Raw genomic sequence first — 13,366 nt, forward strand, 5'->3', positions numbered from 1 at the left:
TTTATAAACTACGTTTTCAGAACTGTAGTCATAACTTGCATGTTGCATTTTTTAGAGAGTTAGAGCATATTTCGTGTTAATTGTTGCATCTATATGACATTGCATTTGTGAGATTAGAAAAGAGAGAATTCTATGCTTTAGGATTGAGAGGCATTTCATGTTTAATTTCTCATCATTTCATCTCACATGTTCATGCATTCATTGATGTTTTTGTGAAGATTTTGTATTCTGTAAAATCTGTTTTTAACTAATGCATTATCATGTTATATGAGACTTGTGTTAGAATTGTAGAGTAAGGTCTTAATTGTTAAATTTGAGCATTGTAATTGCTTTAGATTACTCTATGTTTTTGTTGTAAAAAGTGTTGTAACTTTGGGAATCTCAAGGTGTCTTACCACCAACGAGATTGTGTTGTATCTTCATTAGCTTAGAGTTCTTGATAGAAAGAATAGGTTATTGGTTGGGGCTACACCGCAAGAAAGGTTTTCTTGGGCGGTAGGAAGGGAGTCAAACCAAGGGATAAGGTTCTTTAGTTTCAAGTAATTGTCTAAGTCTTGTAATTGGAAGAATTGCTTGGAAAACATTATTTCAATTATACTGAAGAAAAATCTCCCAGATCAGCCGGGAGGCCTGGATGTAGTTTGCAAGTGGACACGCAAACGAACCAGGATAAATACCTTGTTGCAGGCTTTTTCTTTCCCTCTCTCTCTTTATTGCTTTAATCGATTACTTTGTATAGTTGTTTTAATTGCGATATTCTGTTTCTATACTATACTGTTATAACTCTGATATATTTGTTAGCTCTGTATATTCGTTTCAATCTCGGTTGATTGTCGTGCAAGAAACCGAATATGTTTGTGTAATCTGAGCTATTTTAATCGATTAAATTGATTATGTTAATCGATTATTTCTATTCTGTTAATCGATTAATCTGGGGTTATTTCAGCATTAATTGTTGTTTTCGAAAAGGGGATACTCTGGCCGCTACACCTATTCAACCCCCCCCCCCTTCTAGGTGTATTTTAGCCACTGATACGTAACATATTTTAGTTGGGAGTTTTATCCTTTCAAAAAATCGTCCTGACAGTAGTGTCAATTTGTTGAAAGATTAATACTCTAATTTTCGTTATGTTCATTTTGTAAGTAAGAGAACTCAGTTTTATTCTTTGTTCGCCATCTCGGCCTTGTTGAAATAAATTCTCACGCCGGTATAATGGTTTCAAGAATATTCCAGTTACAACTTGCTTTCTTAATAGTCATGTGAATAAGTCATTCCTTTTTTGCCCCATCTCGGCGTTGTTAGAATAAATTCTAACGCCGGTATAATGGTATCGAAGCAATTACCTATTACATAATTATTAAGTACCTTTGAATACCATCTCGATTTTTGTGGAATAAATTCCAACATCGGCTTAATGGTATTCTAATATATAAAAGTGATGAATAGTTAGTTGTTAGATACAAATAAATTAATAAAGATCAAAATAATAATAAATTTAGTGACATTTATTTATTTACTCCCTTTCGAGTTCATTTTATTAACAAACCAAACTTCTTCCTTAAGGAAGGTTGGTATTATAGAATAAATAAAATGCGGAAAGTAAATAATAATAAATAAAAGTTAGTAAGTTAGTTTCATCACTTTTGAATATTAAAAGGTGTTTCAACAAATAAATTTATTGATAACACTTTATTATTTTACAATTTACACTTATTTCAAGATTCAATTGTAGTATAGTATAGGGTTATGTCGAACCACAAAGAATTGCCTAATAAAATGAATCATATCACTACAACAGATTTTGTATTTAGTGGAGGTTTTTTATGCAATCAGCGGAAGTTTTTAACCTCCACAATATAAATAGCGGAGGTTTCAAAAACCGCTACAGTTATGACCGCTAGAAGCGTTTTGCAGAGGTTTTATAAAACCTCCGGTACCTATAAATTCGCAGCGGTTTATTTGTGGAGGTTTTTGACCTCCACTATTTGACGAGGTTTTTCTAGTGTTTACCATGGAGGCTTTAAACCTCTACTATATAAGAATGTTAATTGTGGAGATTTTCAACCCCACTACTTGAAATAACAAATGGAGACATGCTAGAAAGTATTTCAACCTCAATTTAATTTCATAATTTTCACAACTTTAGTATCATTAATTTGTAATTATTTAAATATACAATACTAAATAAAAATGTTCTTAGCAATAATAAAATTTCATTGCAAGTAACCAAGGTAGCGTAATAAAGTTGAAAAGAGTTACAATTCATCATTCATTATAAATCCATATACACCAGAAAATTTCAAAAAACTAAAAGTAATCTCATATAATACTTTAAAAACAAAATACATAACAAATATCCTAAATGTTGCTGGCTCGAGATGATCGTCTTGTATCTAAAGGTGTATTAGGCATACTTGCATCATCATTTGCCTGAAATAATAAAATGAAAACATTTAGTTGGAACAATAAAAAATATTGATAATTACTGTATGATTGTATACACTTGGTTCTTTGAATGAGGATTGAGACTATATGATATCTATGTCCTCTAGCATGCAAACTAAGGAACCACCCCTAGTCTTGTTAATATAGTTTAATTAACTTGAACAACTTCTTTAGCAAAATAAGTTTGTAAGTAAAATTAATGAATCAGTTTCATTCCATTACACTAGTCATTAAATATCCAAAGTCCAGACATAGTGTTGGTGACAAAAGGAGGCTTAAATAAAAGTTCAATGCATTAGAATAGAAAATCACAGAACCACACATAAACTAATGCATAGGCAATAGAAAAATAGAAAAATGTATAATCTAATCTATATAATAAATAAATAAATAAACAAATACAACATACCTCAAAAGATCTGAATAGATAGGTTCAGTCCAATTTGCACAACCAAGTCCAAGCTTCTCAAAGATCTGAATAGATTGGTTATGATGATTCTATGAAGTGCATTATTGAAACTGTACCTCAAGGATATCTTGATGGGCCACTAATCTGCCAGCTGATGAAATTTACCCTTTTGTTTTCTCCCAACATACAAGGCCCTTGTGCTGCTAAGAACAAATATCCATTTGGATTTGTCATCAGTGTCCACAAGTCTCCCATCCTTTTTGAAAACCAGCTTTCCATTTTCAACAACTACTTCATATTCTACCCTCTCATTTTGCAATTATAGCAAAACAACAAAGGTAAAAAAATTGTTAAGGTTCCATATTACAATCAATTGATAACTAGAGGAGTAGTCCAATAGGTATTTAAATCATGTCTAGGAGAATGAGATAGATAATGTGGGACTTACTTCCCAACATGTCTGCTCTATAGAAACTTGCTGAATCAAGCGTAGGGTTACCCTTGATCTATGACTAAAGGGAATGTTTTGGCTCATTACACCCAGGAAAAGTTGGAATTTGGCTCGAATACCATGTTAGGGTTCCACCACAAAACTAAGTAGTTATAAGAGGAATAATCCAATAGTTATTTAAACTATGTAGAGGATAACAAGACATACAATGTGTGATTGGATATGTAATAGGCTTGTAAATTTAAAAGTAGGATTGTTCAAAGATAACTAAACTTACCGGTGCAAGATATTTAATGCATTAGCGTTGTAGAGTGCTCCTTGGGGACTTCTTAAGATTTATTTCTTTACCATCTCCAATATCCAACCTTTATATAATAATGAATAAGGGTTAATTAACCATTAAAATCCTTAGCTTCTCTTTGATAATTACAATAAAGAAGAAATAATAGATTTCTTAGAACAAGAGCTTAATTACCAATAGAAAAATGGTTGGTTGCTTTGGCTTTCAAAACAAATATCATAATACATGTGCAGATTGTGTTCATATCGATGACGTGGATCAATCCGTGCAAGTGAAACAAAGAAGAATGAATTAGCACTGCTAAGATTGAACTTAATGTAATAATGGCTAAAAGTGGTTCAGGTTCATGGACTTACAGCTTTAAGCCAATGTTAAGTAAAAAAATATTAAAGTAACTTTGCTCTGTTTCATTCCATTCCACTAGTCATTAAATATCCAAAGTATAGACATATTGTTGGTGACAAAAGAAAGCTTAAATAAAAGTTCAATGCATTGGAATAGAAAATCACAGAATCACACATAAACACATCCATAAGCAATAGAACAATGTATAATCTAATCTATATAATAAATTAAAACAAAAACAAATACACAGACCTCAATATATATCTTGCTAAACTTAGATTCCTTACATTCATAAAAGACACATTATATCAAAGACCTCGGCTTGGAAGAATACTTCAAATTCACTTACTTCTAGTGAAGAATAAGAAAAGGAAAGGAGAAGTAAACTCACGTCTTCTTCATCTGTGCCTTTTCTGCATAATTTTTCTTAGCAATCATCTAACCCTTAATACCAATAGCCTGTAACATTCAAATTAACAAAATGAATCCAATTACAACAACATGTAGATAACAAATATAGTTAAAATATAATAAGAATAGGGTACCTTCTAGGCAATTTGAGAGTGCTTGTGAACAACACACGCTACTTTCTTAAACTTGTGCACGAAGTGATGAAGACAGTATCCATAATCTCTTGGGTGACGTTCTATGTAATCTCCTTGAGGCTATTTCAAACACATAAAGAATCAGATGAATAAACTGGATGCGATGTTCAAATAAAGCGAAAAATAACATTCCAACAAACAAAGAATGAAGAGCGAACGAACCATGATGATGATGGCAAAAGAATAGAGACTCACCCTTCGACTTCGAGAAGGATAGCGAGTTGTTGAGAAGAGTTGTAGTTGTGGTTGGAGGAGGAAGAAGAGGAGAAGACAAAAATGGATAAGAAATGGTAATATTTAAACCTCAATCGTATTGGAAAGAAGGAAGGATTTAGAATTTAGGTTTTGTAATGGAAAATTAATAGTAGAAGTTGAAAACCTCCACTAATTAAATAAAAACCTCCACTATCTAATAATTATTTACCTGACCCGCGTGTTTGATTTATTTGTGGAGGTTTCAATAACCTCCACACAAAAACCTCCACAAAATGTAAAATTTAGTGTAGTGTATAAATATGTCAATGCACAAATAATGGAGTTGAACATATTTTGATGGTTTTGAGTTGAAGTGAATATAAACAAGTAACAATAAACATAAAACTAAATATTAACAAATTCTTGAGGAGACAAAATATTTTTGAATAAGGAAAATATATTTCTCATCTTCTTTTGAGTTTGAACTACTTAGACAAGTTTTTATGTTTTACTTTGGTTAACCCCAAACACCAAAGTCTGAAATCCTCCTTTAGTGTATATCCTAAAGTGGTAGAATGATTAACACTTATATTCATCACTTAAACAATACTACGGCCATAAAAGAGATTAGGTTGTCACACCCTAACCATTGGCGACTCTAATATTGAATGAGTGATGAATGTAAGATCTTAAGAAAAGCATGCTTAACTTGAAGTAGTACAACTACTCCTTAGTTTATTTGTTAAGTGTTTGAGACAAGTAATTTTATTGACTTGAAATCATTTTTTAGGTGATCAATCTAAAAAGAGCATTAAGTACTTCTCAAACAAATAATATTAACCAAAGCACCAACTTGAATGATTAGAATCCAAACTTTTGTAAATTAAGAAGTAGAAACTACATAACCTTGTTCAAAAGAAAATGTTTAGGAGCATGAGCTATCCATCCAAGGATTGGATGCTTTTGAGTTCCAAATGAGAGTACAAAATTGATTTTTTTTCATCTCATTTGCCTTCTCCTTTTCTCCTCTTGAATTCTAAACTACAAATTGAAAATTACTTGAAACAAAAACTCTAAACTAAGAAATGAAGAAAGAACTTCAAAGAGAAGTTCCCAATGAGAGAATTCTTTCTTTCAAGTGTTTAGACCGCTGAGGTGCTTAGCTGGACTGCTCAGCAGCTGACCAAACCCTTCAACATAGGTTTGGTCCCTTGACCAAGTAGCTTAGTCACCTCCTTGTGCATGACTCATCAAAGCTACTTGTGGGCTCTGAGACCAGCTACTGTGAGCTACTTCTGAAAAGCCTATGGTGGACTACTTGAGGTGAGGTCATGGATGACTTCATGGTTTACTTGATGGTTAAGTCAAGTCTGGTACGCACCACCCAGCGCACCTGCTTCACCGCTGAGCTGCTTATTCAGCAGCTTCTGACCATGTTGACTGAGACATGGCTTGGTGCTTACTGATCTGGTCAGTAGTCTGGTTCTCCGCTGAGCTGCTTGGTTGGACCGTTGAGCAGCTTGTTCAGCAGTTTGGTCTTGTCCCAAGCTCGTGTCTAACCGTGTCAAGCAGATTTATGACCTTGCCATGTCTAGTCTAGTGCTAGGCTAAGCAGGTCTGCTCAGCTGCCTGGTTGAGCAGTTTGGTCTAGGTCAGGCTAATCTTGCTAATCTTGATGAAGATAAAGCTACAAGATGGTCTAGGGCATGCGAGACATGAAGAAAAAGGCTCTTCCTCGACTCAAGGAGGACGAAAGAGTTGTGGAGACCCTTACTACTCTCCCATTCTTCAAGAGGCTAGATTGGCTAAGTTTCAAGGCCGTAAGTAAACCTACATTCGGTATGCGGATGCAGAATGGATTTTTTCTCAGGGCTTTCAATTCCCACATGGGTTGGAGACCCAAGGAGTGATCAAATTCATGGAATTGAAAGGTGAGATGTATCCTTCACTCATTAGAGAATTCTATAGCAAATTTAGGTATAAGGATGAGGTATATTCATCAATGGAAATTGGGAAGATGATTATTATGGATGAAGATTTATTTTTTAATGTTGGAGGTCTTGATTGTGATGGACCTAGGCTAGGTGACTATAACAATGAGTCATGGGACTCATTCGATGCTATTGAAATGTACATGTCTTGTTTAAGAGGACCTCACCTATTTGTGCAAGGGGAATTGACCAAAGTATGGTCATTATCTATAGAAAATTGACTCTTACACTATTTGATTGCATACATATTGGTTCAGAGAAATACCAACCATGCTCAACCCACCATCATTGATCAGAAGGTTATGTTTTCCATTCGAGAAGGCATTATGGTAAATTGGCCTTCCGAGATTCTGAAAGTTATGCATGGTGTAGCTTTATCTTCATCAAGATTGCTCGCATATGGGATACTCATCTCTCGTATCATTGACTATTATGAGATTGACACCACACATGTGGACACTATCATGATTAACTCCCTAGAGCATCTTGTTGGTGATAATCTGATTCAGAAAATGGGCATCTATAAATATGATAATGAATCGAAATATGAAGAAGATCATACTACCAGAGTGAATGAAGATATGCCAACTAAAGATAATGCTACAAATCCTAGTGAGCCTATCCTTGAGCAACCACCTACCGAGGCATTTTTTGAGCCTCAAGAACCATCGTTTGGGCTTGCTGACCTGGATTTTCAGACTATCGGGGATTCTATGGTTGTTGAATTTCAGCAGCAACAACAGAGACTACTCGAAGATCTAGAATGCATCATTTTCATCGTGCATGCTACCTATGGCTCATCCCCATCACCACCTACATAAGATTAGCCTAGATAGGATTGTCTAGTGTGTATCTAGTGTGTGTCTAGGGTGTGTGTGTTAGGCTTTGGTGATTATATTTTGATGTTGAATATGGTATGGTTGTATTTTGTTGTTCTTTCTATTGAACAATATGTACTCGTTTATTGCACTTACTCTTATGGTTTGTAAAACTTTGTTGCTAATTTGGATTATGTTTACAAGTTATTGCATTATCATTTGATGTTATCTAATGTGTATATATAATGTTGAATGATTTATATGCTCTGAATATTGCAAAATCAGTATCTTTGATCATTATATGGAACTTATGTTGAACTTACACAACTAGGTAAATCTCGTAATCAATTCTGTCATAATCTGTTTTATTACTACATAATCGATTAACTCCATATAATAATCGATTGATGCTAAACTCTATGCACATGTTCAAGTAATTTTTTTTTAGGCTGCTTAATCGATTAACATTGATTAATTAATCGATTAAGACCAGTAAACTGTGTATATCTTTCCTTAATTTTGGCTTTTAATATCATAATTTGCCAAAGCGTTTTGATCATACCAAAAGGGGGAGAAAGGTGTTGTTTGAGCTGTTTTTTAGGTTGAAATGAGCTTCCGCAAAGTAATCATGTTGCTACCCTAGCATTACCATTTACATGGTTTGAAGGGTAGAATAAAGTGAAGGGGGAGCAGTGCATTCTGATTCAACCCTATGCAAAAATATTCTATCCACCTTCAAGTCATCAAACAAAGGAATTGTTTCAGCGTTTATTATCATCAAAAGGGGGCGATTGAAATGGAAAATAGTCAAAGGATTCCATTATAACTGACCTACGAAGTTTTGATGAAGCCAAGGTCTAACATGGAAGCTTGAACACGTGGACATCTCAACAAACAACATACCAAGAACTCAAGGTCATCGTCATAGAATCTAGGATTGCTTTTTACATTCTATATATTAAACAGTTTTCTTTAATAAAATTATAAAAGAAACAAATAAATATTTTTTTGACTATGAAATATATTCAGTCTATTAATTTGATAATGCCTTATTATATATATATATATATATATATATATATATATATATATATATGTGATAATTAACACTGATGCATTTGCATTTAGCATACATGGTTTTATGCATAAAGGTTTAATCATTTCCAAAATCATGATTGCATGACCATTCATCATATAGGGTGTTTAACATTTAAATTAGAAAACCCATTTTTAACGATTTTAATCTATAACCTAGTTTGTAATCAATTAATTCCTAGTGAAATCCTTAATCGATTAAATGGAGTTACAGAAGCTAACCTCCCAGGATTTCTGCTTATTAATCGATTAAGTCATAACTAAAAAATTGTTTTCACGAAACTCATTAATCGATTAACATGGCAAGTAAATCGATTAATATCAGTTGTGTCAGTTATGAACTAATTTTCATATTTTGCAACACAATTAAATCAGTTTTAAAGCAATGTTTTTCACACTTTCATTGAGTATCATATATTACTGAGAGAAAAGGAAAACAAAGATTCATGGTGCTAAAGTTTTCAAAGCTAGTGTGTTAATTCTTTGAGGTTTTTTCTTGCAAACTTTTTCATAAGTGATAAGAGAGAAAAGAAAGAGAGTCATTTCAATGTGCCAACATTTTTCATTCAGTTGAAATACCTTGCATCATTTCTATACTTAGTTCTTATGTCTATTTGTGAGATCATTCTGTCAAGGGTGATAGAAGAGCCGATTTAATTGTCGTTATTCGCACAATCTTATTTGCAAAGTAACCCGGAAAAATTCAGTAAAATTGAGGATAATTCTCATGGTGTGTGGTAGCATCATAAGTTAAGAATTAGGGATCTTCAAAAGACAGGGAGTCTTGATTCGAGCAAAGAGTGTCCGTTGGGACCAGATTGCACGAACAGTGTGGTATCCAAGTAGGCATAGAAGTATGTGCATAAATTGTACGCTAATTGTCCTTTCACACATTTAATGAAGGCAAGCATGAAGTATGGGCATAAATTATACGCTAACAGTGCGTCAAATGTGCACTAAATGTTCGTCAATTGTGCGCAAATGACTTTTGCATTATGAAAATGTTTACACAATAGGAATCCATGGTGAAAGAACATATGTGCATATTTAAATAACTTAATACTAAAGAAGCTATAAGAAAGTATTAATTTTCTCAAAATTATGAAAGGAGACAATTCGAATGAAATATGTTAATAATGTCACTAGTAACTTGAGAAATAATACAACATAAAAATGTATCATACATTTTCTTGTATATGCTTTCTTTTTACTATTTTGTTCTATTGAAGGGGATTCAGATTGCAGTATGTCAAGGATCATATACAAAATGTCAAGGGTCACTTACATGATATGGAGCAAATTGTTGCACCAGAAACACTAATATCATCAAATATTTACAGTTGCTACTTGTCGCGCTCCGATTTTCGGCTGCACGGCTTTATTACAATCGCCACTATTTTTTATGGTAAAAAATGTAGAAAAATATTTTAGGCTCAATCACATTGTGCTTTGGATATTTCATATCTAGGTTCGGGAGCTAGTTATAGGGTAGGGAAGTTATTAGTACCTTACTCGTTCGTCTAAGGCGGTGCCCTTCATTTAATTATATGACTTTATTATATTTTTAAATTTATTTGGTTATTTATTTAAGTATTAAAAGGAATAAATTTATTTATTTTTATTATTGTACTTGACAACCTGAACTTTGGTCCTATGTACCTCTCCTTTAGATAGGGAATCAAGGCTATGTAGCTCCTTGATAGAAAAAGGTTGTTGGTTGAATGTTTTAATTAAGGAAATAAGTGTTGTAGCGCGACCTTTTGAATGATGAGTTGAGGGAAAGAAGCCCTAGAACAACCGTCCCTCCATCCTTTATATGGTTGAGAATTTTTATTTTCTGTAAAAATATTGATTTGAGTGTTTATTTATTAGAGGAAAAAATGTTGTTTGTTGTTTGTTATGTTAAAAGGATCTTCTAAATCATTATTTACTCCATAAAAGTATTATTTATTTACTTTTTTATTACTATGATTAAAGCAATATTTGATAATACAAAAATGTTATATTTTTTGTTTGTTACATAATTATGGTTTTAAGATATGCAAATAATAGGAATGAGTAAAAAATATAAAAGAGTAAAAAGGAGAAACCTAGCTATGCAGATGTAGATATATATTGGCATGAGAAAAGGAAGAAGTGTCGATTGGGAACATATGCCTTCACTACTTTCCAAGAGATTTTTCTCTTTCACACATGTAGAGATTTTTTTGAGTGATTCATTTGTGTAGAAATTCTTTTTCTTTTTAGTGCTTTTATGTAAAATGATATTTTGAGGAATCCCTTCCTCTTTGGCATATGCTACTATTTATAGCCTAAGTATATTAACATATACAAATCTTCTAATTTAATTTCTTTGAGAGAATAAAGTTGAAATTTGGTTTGTTTTTATTAATTCAAATTCTGATTCCCATCATTATGGTTTGCAGGAAGTTAAAGAAAAAACAGATTTCTGTTCAATTCATATCCATAAAATCAAGGTTTTCCTAATAATGAAATCTAATACAAAAAATTAAAATCTAAAATTATTTAAAAAATTAAAAATCCAAATTGAGTGTTAATACCCCCAGTCATTAATAATTTTTCTAAAGCCCAAAATTATTGTAACACCCCTGGTGAGTAAAAATAAATATTTGGCTCTAAAAAATATAAAATAAGAAATCATGTTTCTTATATAAGATTTTTAATTGATTCTAAACCATCTTAATATCATTGCATTATTCAACAATAGGTGAAAATAATCTTTCTAAACTATTTACAAATCAGGAAAGATATTTAATACCCAATCTCGATATTATTTTTCTAATACAATTGTAATCCTTACCTTACTCATATTGGGATGCAATCAATTTGGTATGATTTGTGTTTTTCATAATGTAATCTCTGATTTGACTTTTGAATCCTTAACGATTTAGTTAATAGCAAGGTGATTCATAGAACTTCAAATTGATATGATATGATTCAGATTATAGGATTTCAAATCTTTAATTTATCTCATAATCCAATCAAATATTTAATTCATCCATCTCCTATTTTTCTTTATTTATTATTATTATATTTTTTGGAAAATATTTTATTTATTATTCCTTTTTTTATAAATCGATTATTTTTATTTAAAAGGGTTTTGGTCTTTTTCTGGGCCGGATAAAAATGGGTGTTCACAGTTGCACCTCTTCACTTGTTTCTTACCTAATAGCTTGCAAACTGAGTTTTGAGAGGTATAATGGTAAGTAACTAGTAAAGAAATGAACGCTATTTTGTCGAGGCTTAGAAAAAGCCTTTGATAAAGTACCGAATTTTGATGATGCAGATCGATACTATGCTAGTGGACTAGGGATTTGTTGAAGCACCCATGTTGCCATAAGGAACTAGAAATTTCAGGCACCTGTTTTGCCAAACTGAACCAGGGATTTGCTGAGGCACCCATGTTGCCAAACTGAACCAAGGATTTAATAAGGCTCTCGTGTTGCCATAATGAGCCAGGGATTTGATGAGGCACCCGTGTTGCCATAATGAGCCAGGGATTTGTTGAGGCATCTGCGTTGCCATAATGAGCCAGGGATTTGCTAAGGCATATGTTTTGCCATAATGAGCCAGGGATTTGCTGAGGCACCTGTGTTGCCATAATGTTAGGGATTTACTGAGGCACTCGTGTTGCCATAATGTCACGGATTTGTTGAGGCACCCGTGTTGCCATTAAGAACTAGGGATTTGTTGAGGCACCCGTGATGCCATCATGAGTTAGGGATTTGTTGAGGCGCTCGTGTTGTCATAAAGACCCAGGGATTTGTTGATGCACCTTTGTTGCCATAAACAACCAGGTATTTGCTGAGCCACCCGGGTTGGCATAAAGAGTCAGGGATTTGTTGAGGTACCCTTTTTCCATAATGAGACATGGATTTGTTGATGCACTTGTATTTCCATAATTAGCTAGGGATTTTCTGAGGCACCATGTTGTCATAAATAACCTGGGGTTTGTTGAGGCACTCATGTAGCCATAAAGAACCGGGGATTTGTTGAGGCACCCATGTTGCCATAAAGAACCAGGGATTTGCTGAGGCACCCATGTTGCCATAATGAGCCAGGGATTTTTTAAGACACCTGTGTTGCCATAAAGAACTAGGGATTTGTTGGGGCACCCGTGTTTCCATAAAGAACTAGGGATTTGTTGAGGCACATGTGTTGCCATAAAGAACCAGGGAATTGTTGAGGCAGTTCTCATGCTGTCTGTGATGAAAGTTTATAGCATGTCAGTGCTTAAGTCTGATAATGCGAATTTTGGACAGAATATTCTGGTGTCTAAGTCCAGCAATGTTAAAACATTTCGGCAGCTAAGTCTGACAATGTTTATCTTGAAAGAACGTTACCACATCTAAGTCCAGCAACGTTAAAAATTTTGGTGTCTGAGTTCGACAATGTTTATCTTGGAAGGACGTTCTGGTGTCTAAGTCCAGCAACGCCACAACATTTTGGCATCTAAGTCTAACAATGTTTATCTTAAAATTGTGATGGCATCTAAGTCCAGCAACGTTAAAACATTTTGGCATCTAAGTATGACAATGTTTATCTTGAAAGAATATTTTAGCATTGAAGTCCAGCAATGTTAAACATTTCGGCGTCTTAGTCCTTATCTTAAATGAGCGTTCTAGCGTCTAAGTCCAGCAATGTTAAATATTTCGGCATCTGATTTCGATAATGTTCATGAGAAAGAAC

The 13,366-nt window shown here is 33.4% G+C and overlaps 1 long non-coding RNA gene across 2 annotated transcripts; it reads right to left on the minus strand.

The window, feature by feature from the left end:
- On the minus strand, window positions 3,177-4,854 carry LOC109354087. Of its 2 annotated transcripts, none has more exons than XR_002108497.1 (5): window positions 4,753-4,854; window positions 4,498-4,617; window positions 4,344-4,411; window positions 3,584-3,671; window positions 3,177-3,448 (listed from the first exon to the last, which is right to left on the minus strand). It is a non-coding gene; the product is annotated as an uncharacterized LOC109354087 (long non-coding RNA). The 2 variants fall into 2 exon arrangements; XR_002108496.1 differs by having other exon boundaries at window positions 4,720-4,854.

The sequence above is a fragment of the Lupinus angustifolius genome, chromosome LG08 (genome assembly GCF_001865875.1).
Source record: "Lupinus angustifolius cultivar Tanjil chromosome LG08, LupAngTanjil_v1.0, whole genome shotgun sequence".
NCBI classification, from domain to species: Eukaryota; Viridiplantae; Streptophyta; class Magnoliopsida; order Fabales; family Fabaceae; genus Lupinus; species Lupinus angustifolius.